This window comes from Buteo buteo, chromosome 13 (assembly GCF_964188355.1).
Source record: "Buteo buteo chromosome 13, bButBut1.hap1.1, whole genome shotgun sequence".
In the NCBI taxonomy this organism is placed as follows: Eukaryota; Metazoa; Chordata; class Aves; order Accipitriformes; family Accipitridae; genus Buteo; species Buteo buteo.
Window position 1 is genome coordinate 15041766 of NC_134183.1, and position 22431 is coordinate 15064196.

The 22431-nt window shown below is 51.4% G+C and overlaps 1 protein-coding gene across 3 annotated transcripts in view; it reads right to left on the bottom strand.

Moving 5' to 3' along the window:
* PIK3R5 (phosphoinositide-3-kinase regulatory subunit 5) overlaps positions 1-20896 on the bottom strand; it is a 62853-nt gene extending 41957 nt beyond the window's left edge. For 2 of the 3 annotated variants that reach the window (XM_075044861.1, XM_075044859.1), the window contains exon 1: positions 20811-20896. The gene's annotated coding sequence lies outside the window, so the exon portion shown is untranslated. Of the gene's footprint in view, positions 1-20670; positions 20756-20810 lie in introns of those variants that run through there. The other variant, XM_075044860.1, reaches the window with a different exon arrangement.
* Between the last annotated feature and the right edge of the window lie 1535 nt (positions 20897-22431).

Here is a 22431-nt window from a genome sequence, read left to right on the forward strand (position 1 = left end):
TTCAAAATGCTAACTCAAAATCACTGTGAGGTTATTTTGACAGAGTTCGAACTTGTGTCTCACATCTGCCAGCTCCCAGCTTGCCTCCGGGAGGGATCAAAAGACCCAGAAAACTGATCGGGTCACCTCCCTGGGAAGCCCACCTCCCTTCGGGAATATGCTCCACTCTCCAAATTAACTGGGGAGGTGTAAAGACCTGTGTAATTAGCTAGCCTGACCCCTCTGCCTTTCGCAGAAAGGCCAATTAGCAGGCAATTTGCCTCTAGCAGCGGGGGGTCCTCGGTAGATAAACAATTGCTACTTTTCTGGGAGAGCAACTCTCAAGTGGGTTAAGTGCGAATTGCTTTTGGTCACAGCTTTGACATTTTGCAGCTATTTCTGCTCTCCTCCCCCAGCTCTTTGCCTACAAAACTCCTTCCAGTAACTGCGGCATTTCTCTAAACATTCTCTGAACACTACGATCGTTTTTACAAGCACAAGTGCTGCTAGCCCCAAATCACTATAGGGTTTTGCTCTTCCTATCAGCCAGGCACGACCCAGCCCAATCTGAAATGAGTTAGCAGGCAGGGTAACAAGATTAGTACATGTAGCATCCGTGGCTGGTTTTGCCTGCAGCCGCTCTCGGATCCCCTCGAGATGCAGGGGCAAAGTGGGTCCAGGAGCCGAGGGATGCAACACGAAAGCCAGCCCTTTCCTCCAGGCAGCAATGCCTGACAGCACTGGCAGCCCGTTTGGGTCTGTCTGTTGAAGCTGGCATCAACCCTGGCTTTTAAAAATTGCCGAACGCCCTCCTCCCTTCAGAGCCTTTGAGTAGTTGTCTCCCGTTGGACACGACACAATAAAAGTTAACATGGACAGTCACTTTAGGAAGCCTGTGCTAAAAGCACTGACCTCCCCTCCATGAGCAGAGGCTTTGCAGTGCTTCACCCCGCTGCTCCCAGCCAGTGACAGGGCATGCAATGACCAGGAAAGGAGGACCAGACCCTCTCACGTCCAATGACACCAGCTGATGGGGCAGATCCTGCACTGGACGGGGTCTGGAGCAGCCAGAGGTCTGCCCTGAGCCTCCATCGCTGGGGGCTGTGCCCAGGGGAGGAGCAGGATCATCTTCCCCAGATGCCATTTCACAGCATGCAGCACCCCTTCCATACCAGCCGCTGCAAATCTACCTGGGTCCAATGCTCAGCTGAACTCTGAGTCTTCTCCTGTATGTCCCCTTTTATAAGGAAAGCCTTGGCAGCCTCGAATAATAGGAGACCAATGCAGAGCCACCTCCTGTAGATCTGCAGGACCAGAGGGGGACAAGCCAGCAAGACACATCTATCGGTCTTTTGCATCACCCCACTCAATCACGGGCAAATCAGTAATTTTAGTTTTAGATGTTTATACCAACAAATGAAGCTCCCTATACACAAGGAGCTTAAGTATTGCCTGGTTTAGCACTGCCACTCCTTCTCTGGAGACACCCTCCTCCCCTTGTCCCCAACATTGGCTGAGTGACCCCCACTTTGGTCTCTCCATGTCAGAGTTGTCCGTTTGTAAATGGGATGACGGCAACAGCAGCACATCAATATCACCAGCATCCACCAGCCTCCACAGGGTGCCCCAGCACCCTAGCACCAGGTTCCCAGGTTACAATAGATGACAAGACCCCCAACACTTGCCTCCCTCCCAGACTGTTTAGACCTCAAGCTAAGAAAAAGACAGTGTTGTCTAGTGGTTACAAAGGGAACCGAAAGTCCGCAATAGAAACCAAGAGCTCCGGTGCCATGGCATGGTGAGTGACCTCTCTGTGCCTCAGTTTCCTCCTCCAAAAGCAGAGACAGGGGCTCCTGCTGCAGCATGCTCCTGGCTGCAGAGCAGTGGCAGATAAAGGTGAAAGCATAATTTTCTTTCATCTTGCTATTTCCTAATGTAGCCTTCACAATCCCATTTATAACTCTGGCAGGTAAGGCTGGCAGAGCAGGACATGTCAAAAAGCAGATTTATACACAAAAACACACTAATATTTCACAGAGGTTATTTCTAACCCACAAGAACCGCTTGCCTTAACCAAGATACCTTGCCACCAGCACCTCAAGAGCAGAGTACCCAGATACTGCTCAAAAAGTTTGAGGATGGGTAAAATGATGACACGCAATCAGAACTGCTCAGCAGCAAATTGCAGCTACAAAGCTACACATGAGAAAACCCCATGTTCTCAACACCAGTGCACGCAGGGGAGCCGTGGATTCAACCGCTAGTACCAGAACTGCCTTGGAGCTCAATTTTTTTAAAACCCAAATTCCTAAGAAACAAAATACAGAACTGCCTTGTCCAGACTATTGCAGCAGCAGCAGCAGCAACCACTCAGCTCAGTAAATCTAATTAATGAGCCAGGAAAAGTGTCATTCGTTTGCTAACTACTTCACCCAGGGTTGCCAAATAGACAGATAAAGGATTTAGCTGGGGCCTATTTCAGCCAAAGGAGCTGGGAACCTGGCAGAGATCGCAGAAGATTAGAGGGCTGAAAAGAAAAAGAGAAGGGGGGGGGGGGGAAATCGAAATAGATTAGCACTTTCAAAATGCAAGCATGTAAATCAGCTTACATTTTATATAATGCCACCCTTGTAAGCGTCTGGCCACGGGTCTGATTACAGCACTGCACAGCAGCACACGAGAAGTGGCGGCTGCGCTGAGTTTTATTTGGGCTCGGGAATCTCACGCCACCAACTCCCTCACAAAAACAGCAGTTTTGTTTTTACCAGCTTTGTAAATTCTCATAGGAAGCCAATTAGGGGAAACCTGGGAACAGAGGAAGATTCATAATTGCATTTAAGGCTTCAAAGTACTTGTGCCAAGCTCGGCCATTAAAATCAGAGCTGGGGAATTAAAAAAACCTTTGAAACATCGAGCTTTCAGATACCTCCCAGGCTGGGAGAGCTTCTCGCTCTCATAATAAGGGAACACCTGGCAGACAAGGAGCTCACCCCGAAGGGGACCCAAGCAGGACGGGCTCCAGGCTGCCACCTGCCCTGCCAGCGCCTTCGCCAGGCGTGCTCGGAGGCTGGTAGGAGGCAGGCACAGAGTGTGTGTGCATTTACCTCCTGCCTTTGGTTTTGCGAAGAAAGTTCAGTCCTGTATATGTGAAACCTTTCCCCGCTGAAAATTTTGGTGTCAAAGCCTATGCTTCATCTATGTGATGCTCTCAACCCCTAGGACCACTCCTAAACCATCACAGCATCCCTGGCAAGGACAGAATGGCTTCGCAGACTAGGCTGCCTGCTCGGATACGAGAGATCTGGGGTTAAATCTACTGTCAAAATGATCCAACGTTTGTCACTAAGTGCTATAGACCGTGATCCTTCATAGCATCACAAATGAAGGTATCCTCTTAGAAGTTCAGCAGTTTCAGCAGTAATCTGAATACCAAGAAACAGTGTCTAAACAGTCCAAATAACTGCGTTTGCATCATGGCAGAGCTGCTCTGCCTGTTTGCAATCAAACGTGCACCACAGCAGCTCAGTAGGCCACCAGGAACACTGCTGTGGCTACACCGACAGATCTGGCCCTGCAGACACACCTACAGCAAGTCGCATGGACTTCACTGTCATGACGGGATGGAGGTGGCTCTTCTGGTTTTACTTTGACTTTCAAAGACAAAAGCTCCAGTTCAAGGAGAAATATCACCAGGGAGATGCTCTCCATGCTGGAGTTTACCCCCACCTTCTCAGACAGAAAGCTGCAGCCATTTGTCTTGGCTTGAGATTCACAACCCAACCAAGCAAGTGATGGGAGCTGAACCACATCTTCTAGTATTAGCAACCCCAAGACAGGCAAAACCTGAAAATACTCTATGATCTGCCCAAATCAAACATGTTTTAGTCCATACCCTGGGCTTGGCCATTTCAGTGTGGAGTAGAGCAGAACAACCCTACTCATAAAAGTTCAGTCCTCCAGCAGCAGCTGATCTAGATCAGGGCCTTTTGCATGTTGGAAGATGTCAATGATACACCCAGGACTGGCCAGATGCTTCTAACCAGGGCTACAAACTTCTTACATCTGGGGTTTCTGTGTGTGTCTGTGTGAGTATATTCCATAATCTTCTATCTATCTAAATATATTCCATAATCTTATAGCTAGTCTTTCTCTTGCAGAAAAGCTCACGTAAGGGAAGCACAATTTCCAGGAATAACGCATCTGCACTAGGACATCTTGCAGTTCAGCACTGCCAGTTATGGATTGCCCCCTTCAGATCCCTCATCGGCAGAAATGGTGGTGGCAGCCTTCCCTATGCCCCCGAACATGTGGACTCACTGCTCCAACGTGCCCTTGGCAGGAAAAACGGTTGAGAAGAGCCAAAAGGAGAAAAAGTAACTCACCCAAGGTGTCAGGGCAAACCCCTGGTAGATCTGGGAAGAAACCACAAAGGTCCTGCACCAGCTGGAGCACCGGACTCACAACCCCTCTGCTCTGCCTGTTCTCACTGCCAACACTCACAGACACTTCCCTCATGATGGCACCTCCTCTCTAGACAACACTCCCAAAAACAGCTTTTCTTCCAGCCCCTCCCAACCTCACCCGCTCTCTTCATAGACTGAGAACATCATGCTGCAGCAGAGAGCAGAGCTGGGGTAAAAGATGCAAAGGCTGCTCTCCTCGGTGGGTACGCATGCTCTTCCTTCCACCAGACATGCCAAAGCCCCTGGAACTACAGCAACTCTTGTGTCCAGCACAGTCTGGAGGAGGAAAGATCTGCTGTCGCTGTACGTTGGACCCAGGAGCCCACACAGGCAAGGTGGCTTACCCTCAGTCATCTTCATCCATAGTGTGCCCTTAACTGCATCTGCCGTCCCCCACATGTCCACACCTACTTTCCCCCCGTGGCCTCGCACACCCCATCAGCTGCCTTACGCCATGGCTGAGTTGTTCTCAAGGATTTTGCAGGCGAGGCTCAGGGTCTACTGCAGGATCTGCAGTGTGACCTTGGAAAATCATTTGTGTATCTGGAAATGTATTGGCTCTAAGTATTTTTGCATAAGCTACTTTCCCCATGGTGTTTTTGCCCTACTGCTGAGCACGAAGGACTCGGTAATCAAATGAGGTCAAAGAAAATTCCAGCCAAAAACCCAGCAGCCTCAGTCGATCCCTGGCAGCAGCTGCTGCAAACAGCCAACAGCATCCAAACAAGCACAGCCCAGGCTTGGATGACAGTTCTCCCTCTCTGGTAGCACAAGACAAACCGTCACAGAAAGTGGGAATAATCCTGTGGGATTAAGCAACCTGCCACGAGCAGAGCTGACATCTAAGACAACACAGAGGCAAGCAAGGACACAGACTGCTAGTTCCCAAGAGCAGAAGAACTGGAGAAAGCAACTCGCCAGAGAAAAGACTGCAGAGCCTGCAGCCCACCCGTCCTCTGCCTCTCGTTACGCATCGACTAGACTTCCCGTCTGAAGAGGAAGCCACAAGCCATGCATCTGAATCCATCTGCACAAAAACATACCCTTCCCCACCGGCTCAAGCCGAGGGCTCCGCCATGGGCTCGCCCATTGAGATGGTTTCCACGAGCAACCCTGCACTTCTGCATTTTCAACAGAGATCTTCTTACTTCACCTTCCCGCACCCTGGTGCCAAAAGGAGAAGTGCTCCGGAGCCGGGGGGAAGTTGTGCCACCGTTTCCTATTCTGGATGATGATTTCACTCTCCTGCCACATCCGAGAGCCACACGTGGCACCCACCATGCTGCGCAAATGAGCTATGAGGCTGTTAACACGCAAAGGGCTCTGGTTTGGGCCAAGCAGTTCCAGGAAACTCAACAATTGTGTTCAAGAAAATACAAAAATAAAGACAACACACAAATGATCTGGTCAGAAATAACCATGCTGTCCCTTGGCACTCGCAAGGCTGCAAGATACCAAAGCAGGGCATGTGGCTCAGCAATGGAGAGGCTGGGGAAGGAAAATCCACGTCCAAGCAATGACTTTCTGAGCTCCCCTAAATGACAACATGCACAGCTAGGTTGGGCTTAAGCAATCCTGGGGCCCTCTCTTCTTGTTTGAATGGGGTCTGTTCCCTTGGCCCCTTCCCATGGCCACACAACACTGTCTAGTGATGGGGGAAGAGCAGATCCAGAGCAGCCAAGAGATCCACTCCTCCCCACACATTCATGGAGCTGGACTCTTCCCACCTTGATGCTAAAGGAACAGCTATGTAAAAACCAACCTCTGACAAACATCTGAAGGAAAGACTCTACACCGTTTATCGCCAGGGTTTCCCCGCATTTGCTGAGCGTGGGCATGGGGGCCAGGACTTATCCTCCCTCCGAGCAGCTTGGGTCTGTCTTCCAGTCTGGATGACAGATTCAAGCATCACTCCATATGTAGAAGGCTTTCCTTACAGCCATAACAGCTTGGGTTTCTGCTGACACCATCAAAAATGTCATCCCCATTTAGAGGGCAAAATCTCCTGCCTCTCTTCCCCAAGGGAGTTTGATAAGCCCCATTACCAGAAGCTTTCTACAGCACAGCTAAAGAGTGGATCAGGTCTTAACATATTTCCTGCTTAAAACTTATTGCCATAGCCTTATCACCAGAGAGGCACCTCTAGATATTTTTAGCGGTAATATCTGCTAGCACAGGAATTACAGTGCATTAATTAGCAGAGAGACACATACTGACAGTCACAAGGTCAAAACACAGCATCCATAATTTACACCTTGTTGGGAGTTACTGAGAAAACAGAACATACAAGAGCCATCACAAGATCTGCCATCTTGCAGGGCTCTGAGCGCAGAGGCTCGCATCTCCTCAGAACAAACAGGGAAAATTTACTTTCTCAGATGGACCAAATCCTCATAGACAGCAAAACTCAGTGGGGGCTCTACAGGCATGTTGAGTCAGTCCACACAAGGTAACTCATGGGTCTGCAAGGCTGTTGTCCAGCAGTCCAATTGCTTGGGGGAAAAAAAAAAAAAAATAAGGGCTGGTCAACATTTGCTGTTCTGGGATAAACTACTAAGAAAACTTGTCTGCACTTCGGTATCAGTGGCCATTCATGCTCCTCAACAGACACATGCAGCCTCAGCCTTTCAGATGATGGGGGTACCTTGAATCTGAGAGATGGAGCTGCCCTTTTTAATGGCTAGTTAAGACTAGAGAAAGTTGTAAGTTGATTGGTCATACAGATGGGCAGATTCACTTTCCTGAGCCACCTAGATCATTCCTCAAGAAGTTCATAACCAGACCCCACCCTAACCAGCCTCTCTTCTCCCAGAGCTTCCTCCACTGGGTAAAAGTTATTGGCAAGGAAGCGTCAGAGTAAGTCAGGCTGCAACAGGACTTCCCACACTTCCCACTGCATGCACAGACAGCATCAATAGCAATAACCAGCTGCAACCCCAGAGCACTGGACCAAGAGAAGGTACTACTCAGGTTTCACCACCGCTGAGCAGGACAGCTCTGCTAGATGAGTGGATTAAGCCGGATAATTCAGTTCCCCTCCAAAAAATCCCCAAAGCGCAGCTGCTCAGAGAGGGAGAGGGAACCACTGTGGGATGCAAGACTGACAGCAAGTCGATACCACCATCTAAAGAAGAAAACTGTGCCATTACTTGCCTACAAAATGCTTGATTATGACAAAGATTCAGATTAAATTAAGCCATCCAGAGCTGGTTGAAGGCTAGGTCAGGTGCACTGTCCAGAAGGGCCTCATTCATATGCATGACAACAGTTCAGTTAGACTTTCCGCCAGAGTGGTTTACACCTTCTTCTCTGAACATCCTGGACCACCAGCAGCCCTGCTGGCATCCCCACAAGGGCTCTTACCAGCACACCAAAGTGCATAGCAAAACGAAGAAAGCCTCTAACACCCTGAATACCTTTGTGAACCTGCTGTACAGCCAATGCCGCATCAAGGCAAAGAAGACCAGCCAAAACTCTTGGTATTTTGTTTTACAAAAATGTAATTAAGGCTGGCAATTCCACGGCCAAAAAAAAAGAGGAGTCCAAGGCATGAAGCAAGATAACAAAAAAATCATCCAGTGACTTTGCAGAACCCACATCAACTATTTGCTCTGCAGTAAAGCTCTGAGGTGACACTGGGTCTATCCCAGGGGTAGGATTCATTGCCTCCAACTTTACCTATGCAAAAATGAGGTGACTCTCTAAGCAAATCAACATCTACAGACAGAGAGAGCACCTGGTATGGAGGTCAGCTCATCCCACCCAACTTGTACCCCTCTTCAGGGGGAGCCCACAGAGTAAGTTAAATTAGAGGCCTAAATTTTTAGGCAGGCATCCTTAAGCGAGACAACTCCCATCCTTATTCTCCTAAGCTGCTTCCCACATGCAAAGCGGGAATAATCACACTTCCTTCCTTAGCCAGCAGTTGCACAACCAAATGTTTCAAAGCCTGTAAGAAGCTCAGATAGTGCAATAATGGGAACATGGAAATTGCAGTAGACTCAATTTAGCTTTCACTTCTTTCACCCCCAAATTTGATTCATAACAAATAAAAGCAGAAGCCAACAGTTTTGCAAGTGACTTTGTCTGCTGAAGATCCCCAGGACTTCTTGTTAGATGTCCACTTCTGAACAGCCAGGTGTAAGCTCTGAGGAAGAGTGCCAGAGGCTGGAACAAGCAGCTCTCAATAAACCACTAGTTCAAAACTTTATAAGCACACCACTTTAAAGTCTTTTCTGTAAAAACAGAGTTATTTCCACCTCTGAAGAAGGAATGTGCGCTTTAAAACTGCCTAAGGTCAATTTTATGGGGCTATTTCACAGATCAACTACATTAGAGTACTGATAATCCAGAAAACACAGACAAATAAGAGGGGAAAAAAAAATGCATCATTACTTAGTTATATGGAGGACATGAGGACTAGCAACAGATAGTCATAGACACCAATGGTCCAGCGTGTGTGGGACAAGGCAGCAGAGGTCTCATTTCCACACTGAAGCTGCATTAGCTCTTCAGCCAGTAGCAAAATTCCCATCAGCTGTGGCAGGACCAGTCGTGGACCCTCACCTGAGGTTATTGAAGAAAACAACTGAACTGTGCCTATAACCAAGCAACCCCCATCACTCCTGGAGAGAAGATGCAGTCTCCTACCCAGCCTGCTAAGCCTGACCGACACAAGGATTTGAAGTGATGGCAGAGGAGCGAGGAAGGCTCCAGCACCCAACTGCCCATGGGAGGATCATTGCTGAACGCTGTTGTTTGAGGCTGTCACAAGCGCTCCGCTCTTCAGTCATTTATTTGCCGTCATTTTTTTAATAAGAAAAAGTTAGATAAGCAGGTGGGGCTGCCCCTAAAATGTACAAAATGCAGTCACAACAAAATTTTAGTGATTTCAGAGTGAAACCGCTATCATGTTACCATCCTGGTAATGAACTTCTCATCACAGCATTACTGACTAGACTCCAGCTCCAGGGAGCTGCTCCAGGAGTTTATTTTCACTTTATGAAGCAGGAAAGAGTCTCCTCCTAAGCCTGACTGGAGATACCAAGGTAAAGCATACTGCAAAACACGGTGCAAGAGCTGCAAGGAGACACACAGCACCTGGGGTTGAGTTTGCAGCCAGGCTCAACTTCTGGATACACCAGGACAAGTTCAGAGCAACACACTGGTTCTAGTTTTATCAAGGAAGTCACAGCAGATAGCCAAAACCTGAACATGAACCAGCAGCCTCAGAGGTGGCAGGGCTGAGGGCAGCGTCAGCAACCCCCAGGGAATTCTTTGCTATTGGAGAGGACAAGGTGATCACAAAAACAAAGTGATGTGCGTCTGGCATGATGTGTATGAACCACCAACCCCATCATTTGCAGGAGTTACCATGGGATCAGCTTCATGGACACCATGTGCCGCTCATAAGACTCTTAGCACTCACACAAACCCCCTCTGATCCTTCCAGAGTCTGTCCCTGTGCAGTAATAGCTGCAGTTGAATAAAGTAACAGAAGAGGAGTCTCAGCAATGTGTAATAAGAGCAATCTGGAAACCACAATCCAGTCAAGTTCAACAAGCGTTGGATTAAAGACAAGTACATGCTGATTTCACAGCATCACTACCACCTTCAACATCAGCAGTGCTGGCAGCAAGTGAAGGCATGAGATGAAAACAAAAGGAGACCCCTTTTCCAGTCCTGGGGTCTCATTCTCTCCCACCAGTTCCTATGAGAATAGTAGCAGCTCATTTCTTGTGCGCACCAGATTCAGCCTTTCGGGTACCCAATTTGCAGTGGGGGCACAGGACCCATCCTCCTTAACACTGGACACTGAGAAGACCAGTAGTAAATTTTAGGAAGCCAAGGGGCGTCTCAGAGACGTATTCAACAGTAGAGCGGGGATTACAACATTTTGCATCGGCTTTGCATCTCGACTGACCTGAGCTCTAATCAGTCATTTGAAGGTTTATTGCTTCCATATTCAGCCACGAATTTTAGACTAACTATGCATTTCCTTGAGAAACAGAAGTAGCCTGCAACGCATCACAGACTCATACAAGCTGAAGACATTTGCAAACTATTCTTGGACTTTCTATAAGCGAGCGATTCCCTTGTTGTGAGGTTAGTAATGTGAATGGGGTGGCTACGTGGAGACCATGACCAGCATTAGACCCTAGCAGCAACACTTAGGGGAAACTGAAACCACAGCAGTGCGATAGTGTCCAGTGCAGAATTGTCTGCAAACCACCCTACCACCTATTCTGCAAACTGAGACTTCCTCTTGACTTATTTTTAAAATGTTCTTTTTTACAATTACCATTTTTCAGGACACGATCTAGAGTACTCTTGATAAACAGATAATGGGGGAATTCCACTCGCTACCCCTTTAAAGCCATGATGTATTCTGATGCCGAGAAATACAAATCTCTAAACTAGTCCCACCAAGCCACCACTGAGAAGAACAGTTGCGATGGTACCTTCTCTCTTTCTCCAAAAAGACATTGCTCGGTATGTAACCCCCGTGACTCACTGAAGGTCCTTTCAATCAAAGATGCTCTTACCATTGGCAAGTCGCTGTCTTCATCTCCATCTCCAGCTAAAAACATGGGCTGCACCCTTCATCTCCATACTCCATTATTTTTAGCTCCTGTAGCGCAACACTCTTGAACTGTTCAAGCATCAAGCTTTGGGAAGTGAAAGGCACAGGGAAGAATGTGTCTTCCTGATGTTATTAGAATAAGGACTATTACTTTTTGCAGTGGTTTCTGAAGGAAACAGCAAAAGTCCCATTCCTGGAGATGCTGAAGGACAAGCTTCAAATTGAAGGACAGGGAGAAAATATGCCCTGCTCTGCTTCAAATTGAAGGGCATATGCCCTGCTCTGGTGGGGATGGGAAATGGATTAAATTCAATCACAGAAAGGCTTCGGTAGAGAGGAGGAGACTTATGTATGCCTGTGTCCTGGGAGGCAGAACAAGCAGCAACAAACTCAAATCAAATGACAGACGGAGAGTTGTCCCTGCCCCAAGGCCGGGGTGGGGAGAGAGACCCTCCACAGCCCTTCCAGTCCAGATGGCCCTTCCAGTCTGAACCTCTCCATCCCCATTGCCTTTTCAATCCTCCTGCCTTGAGGCAGATGAGCAGCTACAGACGTCTGTGGGAACTTCTTGGATTTCACCATTGTAAAGTACATCTTGACGCTGAACAGTAACTTCCTAAAAAAAGCAAACGAAGAAAAAAAAAATTCCAGCCCTACCCTCTGCTTCTTTTTATCTCCCCTCCATCAACACTTTGCTCACCTTCTGACACACCAGACTAAGGCTGGCAGGTTTCAGCAGCCCGTGCTTTGCTTTCTGGCCAGGAGCACAGAGCCAAGCCCATCTCCTCTCCTCTTGCTCTCATCAGCAATAGCCGCTCTGCCACCACTACCATGCAGCCAGCAACACCTCCACACCTCCCTGGCATCCAAACACTGCTCTCATCCAGCCTGCGACAGGTGCGGAAAGATGACCCAGGACGTCAGCAACCCCCATCCCATCCACGACCACTCGATGGGCTGCGTGGGTTTGGTAAAACTCAGCCAGGGTAAGAAAACCCTCTATTTTTCTCCTCAAAAAACAGCAGAAATGACACGTATCTGATCTGAGTAAGAAAAGACCAGTTATATATACTCACTTTTCAGAGAGGAAATGTACTTGTTCCTGGCACCAATTACGAAAACCCCTCGCCACATGATGCAAGAGTTAATTTTAGCTTGTATCAGTCTTTATCACAGCAGTGAAGGTTAAAGTTTCACCCAACATCACAGTCAATTACAAGCTCAGTATCAAATTAAGCCCCAAGAAGATTTAGGCTGGAGATAGCGATGATGTTTGGCACAGCCCAGCTGGGTGCCTGGTGCTGTCAGCAGTATGTAATGGAAACTCCAGGGCTGCTCTTCAGGGAAGGTGGAAGTTGAGCAGAGAAGTGGCTGTGTGTCACAGGAGAGGACCAGGGGAAAAAATAAAAAAATTCAGCAAATGCATAATTTAGAGAAAAAAAAAAAAAAAAAGGTGTTTCCCAAATTAAAGGCAGCAGCCCAAGCTGCCCCTGCCAAGAAGGAAGTGAAGGACATGACACGGTTCCTCCCAACACTCCCTAGGTTGGCTGTTCAACCTGGCGGGACAGACCAAAAGGAGACATCCCTGTAAGAAGGGTCTTACAGCCACTCACATGGGGCAAAGGCGACAAGACTCCAGGTATTTCCATGCTCAGCAAGAGACACCCTCCCAAAAGCTTAAGGGACACCTGGGGTTGAGGTCCATGCCCACATATAGCAGGCACTGAGCTCCCTCCCAAGCTGAAGACTTCACTGAGGCTGAAGGTGCTGGGCTCCCTCCCAAGCTGAAGACTTCAGTGCAGCTGAAGATGCTACAATGAAGTCGTCAGCTTGGGAGGGAGCTCAGTACCTACTGCCTCTGGGCACGGACCTCAACCCCACGTGTTCCATGTGCTTTCTAGAGCAGCTGCTGTGTACATAGGGCTTCTTTGGACACGGCCCTTGGGGAAAATCCATTTTTATCGTGCAAGATTACGTGTGGGTGGCACTACTATCATATTTAGGATAGCACCAAACACAGAGGGAAACAGTGATACTGCGATATCATGAAAAATTCTCATCAGCTATTCTTTCTTCCACTGACCCAGCACTTTCCTGTGCCTCTCCAAACTCTTCTTAAGACTTCTTACCCCCAAAAAAAACATGTCATGTTGCTCCCTACTCTGCTACACTGGCTCACAGGGCTGGCTTGGTTTTGGGGGGGTTGATTTGGTTTAGGGTTTTTTTTTTTCCTCCTATTGCAAAATGATCTATTAGCCTCAATAGGGCCAGGCACCATCCCCATCCTGTAACCGAGCAAAGTGGCACACAGCACACACAAACTAGGGTCCCTCCCAGAGGGGACCCCAACCTCTGCCCCACGCTGCCTTCCCCCCGCAGCTCCCTTGCAATGAAGGACAGCGAGAGCTGGTGCTAATTCCTTCAGCCTATTCGGAAAAACAAGTTTACACGTGAGATTTCAATTGGCTCTGTCTCTGCTTAACTACTCCAGCTGTGAAACAAAGTAAGTGAGAGACAAAGCACTACAAACAAGCAGCGTGACCATTTCAGAGGGCTTTTTGTGAGCTTTAATGCCAAACCCACTAAATAGATTAACTTACAGCATAAACAAGCAAGTAAATCTTTCCCCCAAGGCCCTGTGTATCCAAAGGAAGCTTTAGAAGTTGCTTCCTGCCATTGTGGAGGCCCTGCTGGGAACCCAGGAGCCTTTTCAGTCCCTGGCTTGGTTGCCCAAAACCTTCAATTTGCTTCCAGCACCGCTGGCTGCAGCACCACAAAAGACAGATGATGGCAAGGACGTTTTTTGGCTGTTCCCCATTACCCTCAGGCCAAGGGCAAGCAGGACTGTGACTCACACGCACTTCCAAAGCTCACAGAAGGGTGTGAGCCCCAATTTGACCAGAGGACTCGGTACAATCGCAGCACCACCATCATAATTGATGAGAAGAAAGGAAGTCTCCAAACGAGGAGACAGACCAAGGAGAGGTGGGCACCCATCCAACAGTGGTTGGGATGACCAGCAGTGGTCAACCCCACCAGGCTGTTGAGTCCCCACGCATCTTCAGACAGCCCACAGCACTGAAATACCACAGCAGCATCCACACTTGCCATTTGAGAGGGGAATGACAAGCCTAGGGCAACGAAACCTTTCCAAACCTTGTGTTCACCTCTGGGAAGAAGCAGGCTCAAGCTGTGCTGGAGGCCACCGCTGCATCCCAGATGTACCAAACCCTGCAGATGTGGAGAAAGGCAGGCTGCACAAAGGGAAGGTGCTGGGTCTGGAGATCTTGGGACCATCCCATCACAAGAAGTGAGGTCCAAGCCCCTGGGCTCTCCCTGGCTGAGGGCAGGACCCTAAGCTGGACCATCCTTTGGCCTGGCACAATCACCAGAGCCACATCCCTATCAGCCCAAACAGCCATGGAGAAGACAAGCTGAAAGGTATCCTCTTCAGAGGAAGGCCCTATCCACCACGCTCCACCCCTTCTCCCTGGCACAGCGACTACATCTGACAGTGACATGACAGCAGCAAGGGACAGAGAGCACCTCATCCTTGAAGTGCCTCCAGCCAGGTTGGCACAGCCCCAACCAGCTGGTCTCCCGCATGCAGAGCAAGTCCCCCAGTTCCCCCAGTCACACATCACAGGAGCAAGGGGTGTAAGAGCTCATGCAGCACATGCAGCCTGAACCCCTTCCAGCCCCCGTTTTCTCCCATGATGGGCAGGAGCATCACAGCACACGGGGCCGGTCCCCTGGCTCAGCTCTTTGCTAGGAGCTGAGCTCCTGGGAACAGGCGTGATGGTGACTGCAAGTGCCCAGTTTCCACAGAGTCAAAGGCTACTCCGTCCTAAAGCACCACGCTCCTGGTGGTGTTCTGGTTGGAAACCACAGGGCGTAGGTGAGATGCCATTAAATACCTGCTAGCCTGCCATCACTTCTAAACCCAGCGCTGCAATCCGGCAGCTCAGGGCCCACCACGAAGGAGGTCCCCAGGCTCTAGTTGTGCTCTGTACCAGCAAAAGTGGATTTAGACCCACGTAGCCATTCTTTCGCACCATCCAAGTTCCCCAAAGGATTAGACACCCACCAGCATCCAGACCAGATCAACCTGGGAACAATTTTCATTTAATGAGCAGTCCTTTGGGGACCTTAGTCTTACTGGCTTTGATTGCAATCCAGCTAATTGATCCAGGGAGGCAAGCCTCAAGCAGGAGCCCTCTCAGATGAGCAGGATTCACACATACAGATGAGCAGCAGCAGGGATGTCGCTCAGCCAGGGTCTTCAAGGCTGGAGTTTGCTCAGTCGGACTGCAAAGCCTGCACACCCGAGAGCTGCTGTAACTCCATCACACAACCGCGGGCGCTGGGAGGCCGCACACGGCGTGTGTACCGATTTGCAAGGTTTATCAACACAAAGACACCGAGAATGAAGAAACATTTGTGAAGTTTCACATGTACAGATTGCCAGAAACAATGAGAAAAGGGAAATGCCACCTGAAAGGATGAGAGCTTGTTTTCAGAGAAGCCTCTGAGCCGAGGGTTTAAATAGACATAAAGCAATGGGGGAAGCAGCTGAAAGGGGAAGCATTTCATCCTAATTTGAGACAAAGAATGGGCCTTTGTGGAAGGGATGAAAAACACTTTTGCAAGCTCAGAACAACACCATCTTTCCTAAGGCGTGCACACACCAACCGTACATCTATCCACACAGCGCTGCATTGCAACAGACGTTAACATAATATTGAAAATACCTTGATGTTACAGCACAAAACCTTCTACGATAGGATAAAAAAAAGATGACTAATTCCCTACTGCAGCAGCTGCTAAGGCCAGTCACAAGATCAGGTTGAAGCTGAGTCCTTCCTGCTCGGCCAGAGCGGCATAGGGCAGCCATGAGCGGCATGACCGGGGGATGATGCTCCAGCGTGCCTTCCCATTCCCAGATGCCATCATCACAAGAGGTGCTCATGCCAGGATCTCTTTAATTCTGTTTAAACCCACCCCAAAATGAGGACCGGCAGCATTTTAGGAGCACTCGAGCTGCTCTCACCCCAAGCACTGCGGGAATTTTGGGCAATGAAACAAAGCATTTGAGGGAAAGCCAAGCCCCATCCCCATCTCTCTTACAAGCACAGACAGTCCCCCTGCAGCACTGAGAGTCATTAATAATTGTCACAGCACCACAGGACCACATCACCCAGCCAGGTAGCGTTTTCCCATTCCCCTTTTAACTCAGCAAGAGGGCCATGTGTATATCTGTTGGCTAAAAACATCTGCAGCCCTTTTCGCTGCCTGGTCAGCCTAGCACAGCTGGGGAGGGAACACTGAAGCCCACTCTTCCCCGGGCACACACCGGAGGGCTCACCAGCCCTATTACGGGAACGGTGTGGCACAGGTGGGAGTGCTGAACCACACAGCTGCCCCGGGCAGGATCTGGCCTCTGGGCTCTTTCTTACCAACAGGAGACGCGAACCTTGGTGAACTCTCAGATGTGACAGGTTACGGTTAAATACAGCAATCATGCTTGCAAGGAGAGGACATCCGAGACGAAAACAGCCAAGCCTCGAACACGAAACCCCACCACACTGTTTCCAAACAAACCACGCTTCCCGTAGCATCACGCCACCTTCACACTCAACAGAGCCAGCTCTCTCCCAGCTACACATCTGCGAACTCAGCTGAGCATCTCCCGCTGCGCCACGCCGGCAAGGGAGCGGATCATCTGACCGCAAGCCGAAGTTGCCCCTTTTATTTTTTTTTTAGTGGCAGAGCTTGAAATCAGAGATTAACAAGTCTGAAGAAGCTCATGCCTGGCCACTCATGTATTCCAGATGCACATGCTATAATCACAGCTTGCCAAACAGGATACAAGGCATAAGAAAATAAAGCATTTTATCTTCAAGCTTTTCCAAGAGGGTATTGGAAACAATGGGGAGGAAATACAAAATTAACACTAGAGAAGAGCAATTGGCAGTGCCCCTCACAAGTCTGTTCTTCATTACAAGGCTGCCTATTCAGTAGCTTTCATTAGGAAAATCGCATCGCAGAGCCATTCCCAACAGTGTCCCTATTTCCTAATTAAGCTTCACCAAAGAGCCATGTCTTTCAGTTACTGCACCGCATACAATCACAACAATTACCATTTCATCGCACTCTGGCTGTTGAAAACCCTGCAATTAAAGCATCCGAGGAGTCACACAGGCGCGTCATAGGGGGAGACAAGTTCTCATGTCGTGCTAATTGGCAGCCAAAGACGAGATCAGAAAAAACAGGAACATCGGTTTTTGGTCTCCATGCTGGGAAAGGGGCTCAGGAGCTGCAGCCGCTCCCCAGGCTCCCACCCAGGAGGCCAGCAAAGAGGGCTCGGTGCCAGTAGCAAGTGCTAGTGAAAGGTCCTGGCCACCCCTCCGGGCTGCAGCACAGGGTGATGCTCACCGTATCCTCGTGTGTATCACAGCCACACCACCAGCTGCACTTTTGGGAAGGTGAACAACCCCGACCCAGCACACACAGCGCAAGGTGGACGCAACCTTGGGTGGTTTGCAGAGGTCACCTGGAGACCCCCACTGATGGCTTTGGATGTGTGGGAGCCTCGCAAAGAAAGGGCTGGCAGTGGACCGGTGACAAAAATGTCCCCACACCGCCTCCAGCCATGACAGATAAGGCAAGGATGGGGAAGCCCACAATACTGAGCCTCTTAGGGAAGCAAAAGGCAAGTCTTGTAGAGAGGAGGGAAAGAGCATGAGCTGCAGCTACGGAGCCTGGATTGCATCCACAGGTCACATTTTCCTCTACTGCAGTCAGGAGTGACATTTCCAGCCCAAAACACCTCCCGGGCTGAGCATGCCTGCAAAGCACAGAGCTGCAGCAAGGGAAGACCTGCCCGGCTGCAGTGCATCTGCGGGGGTGGAGGGGGCATAGTTTCCATAGGAACCTCATCCTCCCTCCCCATCCTCTCACCTACTGCCCAGCACAAGTTCAAAGCACTGATGGGAACAGTGTTCAGATGCAGCAGGAGCCTCCTGCCGTGCAAGAAACACTTTGGGGCATTCACCTGAGTGGCTCTCCCCCAGCAAACTCATGCACAATTTTCCACTTGCAAAATAATAATGCAAAAAAGGGCAGCCCCATCATGCCAGGAACAGCTCATCGGTCACCCCAAAAAAGAGAAGTCGAAACTACCCCAGGCGAGCTGCAGCATGGCAAGGCTGCAGTGGTCCCCATGCCACTGAGCAGGTGTCACAGCCGGGTCCCTGCCACGGCCAGAGCGCTGCACTGATGGCAAAGCTGCTGCCGCATTTGGCATTCCTCAGCCCCAAGAGCTGCTGCAGCATGGGGAGCACGCCCCGCCGGGGCAGCATACGGTAGCTCTCTGGCAATGCTTTTATCTGGATTCAGTTCTTCTTTCTCAGTACAAAATTGACATCTTCATTTTCACGTTTGGCAAAAGGCACAAGGTGACAGTTTTGGTTTGCTTTTCTCCAAATTGGGGTGCCCTGATCTCCAGGGGGGAGGAGGGACTGGCCAGCTGCACCGTCCTCCAGCACCAGAGATGCGGGGCTGCTGGTGAGGAGCCCTAACCCCCTACCCCAAATCAACGCACACTGGCATTACAGCTTCTCCCTCTGTACAAGAGCCTCCAACAATTCTCATCCCCTTTCCCGTGGCCCCAACTGGGCTGCAGAGCTGCAGGGAGCAGGAGAGTGATGGCCACACGATGCCAGGGAATGGCAGACCAGTGAGCTCCCCCCACTTCAATTCGGCAGGACGATGTCGTGAGGCTGGAGCTGGCCTCAGACCAAACACCCCCCTGGCTCGCAGTGCAGCAGAGCGGACTCTGCACTGCACAGCTGCCTCCCTGCAGAAACCTACAGCGCATCACCCACCCAGCCCAAAGGACGCACCCAGACATCGCCTGAGCCCTCCGACCTCACGCAGTCCCTGCCGCTGAGGGATGTAACCACCGCAACCCCCACCGCCAGGCTCTCGCTTCTTCGCCTCTTTCTAGGTTTAAGCTTTAATCTCAGCAACACCCAGAGCTCCAAAACACTTTGCAATCATGTTTCAGAAACAATTTGCAACTCCATCCAAGTTTTTGCTCTGAACAAGGCAAAAAAAAAAAAAACAAACAAAAACCCAGACCCCTCCAATACACATGAAAATTAAAGCGTTGACATCCAGCATATCCCTGGAGTTTGCAGGCTCTGCATCAAACCAAGATTTAGAAAATCAATCTAAATGGAAAAACTAAATAAATTGCAGCTGTTCAGCATCAGCCCTTCAACAGCAGGGTAAGCAGCACCAGCCTGCAGCCAGCTGCCTGAGCATGTTTTCACTGCATCGACAGCAGCAGCAGGAGCACCGAAAACAAGCCATTAGCAAAGTTAACGGGTGCTGGGGTGACAGCAGTGAGATTTTAATAAACATGAAAACAAAGGTCTGAAATCTCTTTTCTCCCGCTTTCGTTAGTGATTTGAATCAGCCTAGCCTCTTCCTCCCTTAGGGCTTACACCGTCCAAAGCAGTTAAACATCCTTTCGGGGAGGTTGTTGCAAAAGTGAGCGTAGCAGGAGGCGAGGCTGGGTCTGGGCACCCTCCAGTCAGCGCTGGTCACTAAACAGGAGCCACTGGTGACACCGTAAGACCACAGAAGCACCTGATGGAAGATGCTCCTTTGCAGGCACAACTATCAGCACAGGCTGGTGCATGAAGCAGCACGGGGACATATATCTCAGGGCTGGTGCGCGTCCAGACTCCGATACCAGAGGGATGACACGCTGCTGGGCTTGTCACATCCCAAACCACATCCTGTTGCCAAAGCAGAGCCCTCGCAGGGGTTACACCTCTGCCCCTTCGGGCTGCGGGGACCCGGCCGAGGGTGACGGGAGCAACAGGCGACTCATGGCCCTTGGGTCCCCCCAGCCCGGGGAAGAGAGCTCCTGCTGCAGTGACATGGAGTGACTCACTGCCACCCCCGCCAGCGGCCCGGCCAAAACTCCAGGCGGGTGCTGGAGAGCCCCCGGGATTTCCCGGGGACCCAGGCACAGCGGGGTGGTCCCCTGGGGCCGGGCAGGGCCCCACACCTGGGCCCGGAGCAGCAGCTCTGTGGGGCGGCACGGAGGAAAACAAGTACGCGGTCCAGAAATGAGTCACGGCAGCGGGGCCCTTCCCCACCCGCGGGGTGACACTGGCTTCTCCTGGCCAGGGCCACGGTGGACCACGGAAGCCCCTGGGCTGCAAGGGGACCTCGAGGGAGACACAGTGCAGGGTGCCCCCTTCCAAGGTTGCAAGGGAAACTCCCCACCCTAGGGCTGGTGACACCCCCACTGGTGGGTTTCAGTGGAAGCCCCCGGCTACATGGGACCCCCCCATTACACGGGGTTCATTCCCCCCTCCTGCTACTCAGACACCCCGTTTATAAGTAGCCCCCCCCAAATTACACAGGCCCCCCCCCAGGCACACTGGTGCACAGTGCCCTCCCACCGCACGGCCCTCCATGCCCGCTGGGTGCACGGGCTCCTCGGTTACACGGACACCCCGGTTATAAGGAACCCCCCGCTCGCCCACCCCCTCCCCTCCACGGGCACCAGGTGTGCAAAGCGCCTTCCACCTCCCCCATTCACACGGCCACCCCGGTAATACGAACCCCCTCGCGCCCCGGTTACACGGACACCCCCCGGCTACCGGGCCGGCGGCTGCTGCGGTCCCGGTCCCGGTCCCGGTCCCGGTCCCGGTCCACGGCCCCCGGCCCCCGGCCCCCGGCCCCCGGCCCCGCCGCTCTCCCACCTGGAGGGCAGCTGCCGCCGGGGCTCCCTGCCCATCCTCGGCGCGCCCCGCCGGGCTCCACGCCGGGCTGGGCTCCGCTCCGCTCCGCTCCGCTCCCCGGCGGGCTGCACCGGCGGCAGCGGGGCGGGGCCACCGGCGGGACCCGCCCCGCACGTGTGCGCCGCCCCGCCCCGGGCACCGCCCGCCCCGCCCCTCCCCGGCCCCTCCGCCCCGCCGTCCATCCCGACCCCTGCCACCCAGCCCTTCATCCCTCCATCCACCCATCCCTCTCTCCGTCCCTTCATCCCTTCATCCCTCCCACCACCGTTCACCCCGCTAGCCATCCCCTCAGCCGCCTCTCCATCCGTCCGTCCATCCATCCTGACACCCATCCGTCCAACCACCACTTTCCCTTCCACCCTTCACTCTTCCATTCACCCACCCCTCCATCCATCCCTTCCTCCTGCCCTTCTGCCATTCATCCGTCCATCCACCCCTCCATTCTTCTATCCATCCACCTCCCATCCATCCACCCATCCATCCCACCATCCTGCTATTCACCCACCTACCCTTCCCTCCATCAGTCCCTCCTCTGTCCATGCACCTTTCCAACCCTCTATCCACCATTCCATCCTTCCCTCCATTCGTCCATCTGTCCATCCCTCCAGCCATCCACCTCTCCATTCCCCCATCCTTTTCTCCCTCCCGCCATGCCTCCATCCTTTGTGTTATGTGAGCTCGTTCTCCTTCCCTCCCTACGCAGCCGTTTACCCCATCTCTGCTGGAAAAGCCCTCAGCACCTCCCCAACAGCACAAAGCCACCCATGGCCCAAGCTGGGTGACACCAGGCTGGGGACATGCTGCTGATTTCTGCTCAGATGGCACCTGGGAATGGCCTTTTCCTGCTGCCTTCAAGGTTGCTCCTGAGAAAGGGCCTGTGCCACCTCAGTTGCTGGCAATTACTTGCCCCCCGTGCCTTTCTGCTGGCCCATCTGCTGCACAGGTCTTGCGGCCGGATCCAGCCCAGCTGATATCATGGGCAGGGACAAGAATCTGTCTTGGGGTTTCTTTGCGGGTTTCAGTTTTTCAGAAGAGAGTGACCGCTGCTACTGCCGCTCCGAGACTCGAAAGCTGCTCAGGGGCCAAAATAGATGTGGGTTTCGCAGTGAGATTCCAGTGAATTTTAAAAAAAGCAAACCCAGACAGAGTCAAAATCCCCCTTTAATTGGTGACCCATTGAGACAACCACCCGCCGTGCAAACCGCGTGGGAACCCAGTGCTCAGAGCTTCGGCTGCCTCCTGCTCCGGCTGCAGTGCCGGGGCATCACGCTGCACCGGGTGAAACTCCTGCAGAGGGTGGACGTTGGCTTGACCTTCACCAGCTGAGCGGCCACCAGCGATTCAGAAGAAATCTTCCAGCTGCAAAAATGACAGGAAGGGGAAAGTCTGGTGTCTATGTCATGATGCCACCTGCCCAAAGGCACTACCCTGCAAAATAGCCAAATATTCAGGTGGAGCAGGCTTTGTGCCACAGCCTCCTCTCAGCTTGGGCTCTTGACACCAGTTTTATAGGCTGGGTTCAGTTTTTGGGATGCCAACCTGATCTTTCCCATTCCTTCTGCCCCATTCCCACCTCCTGGTT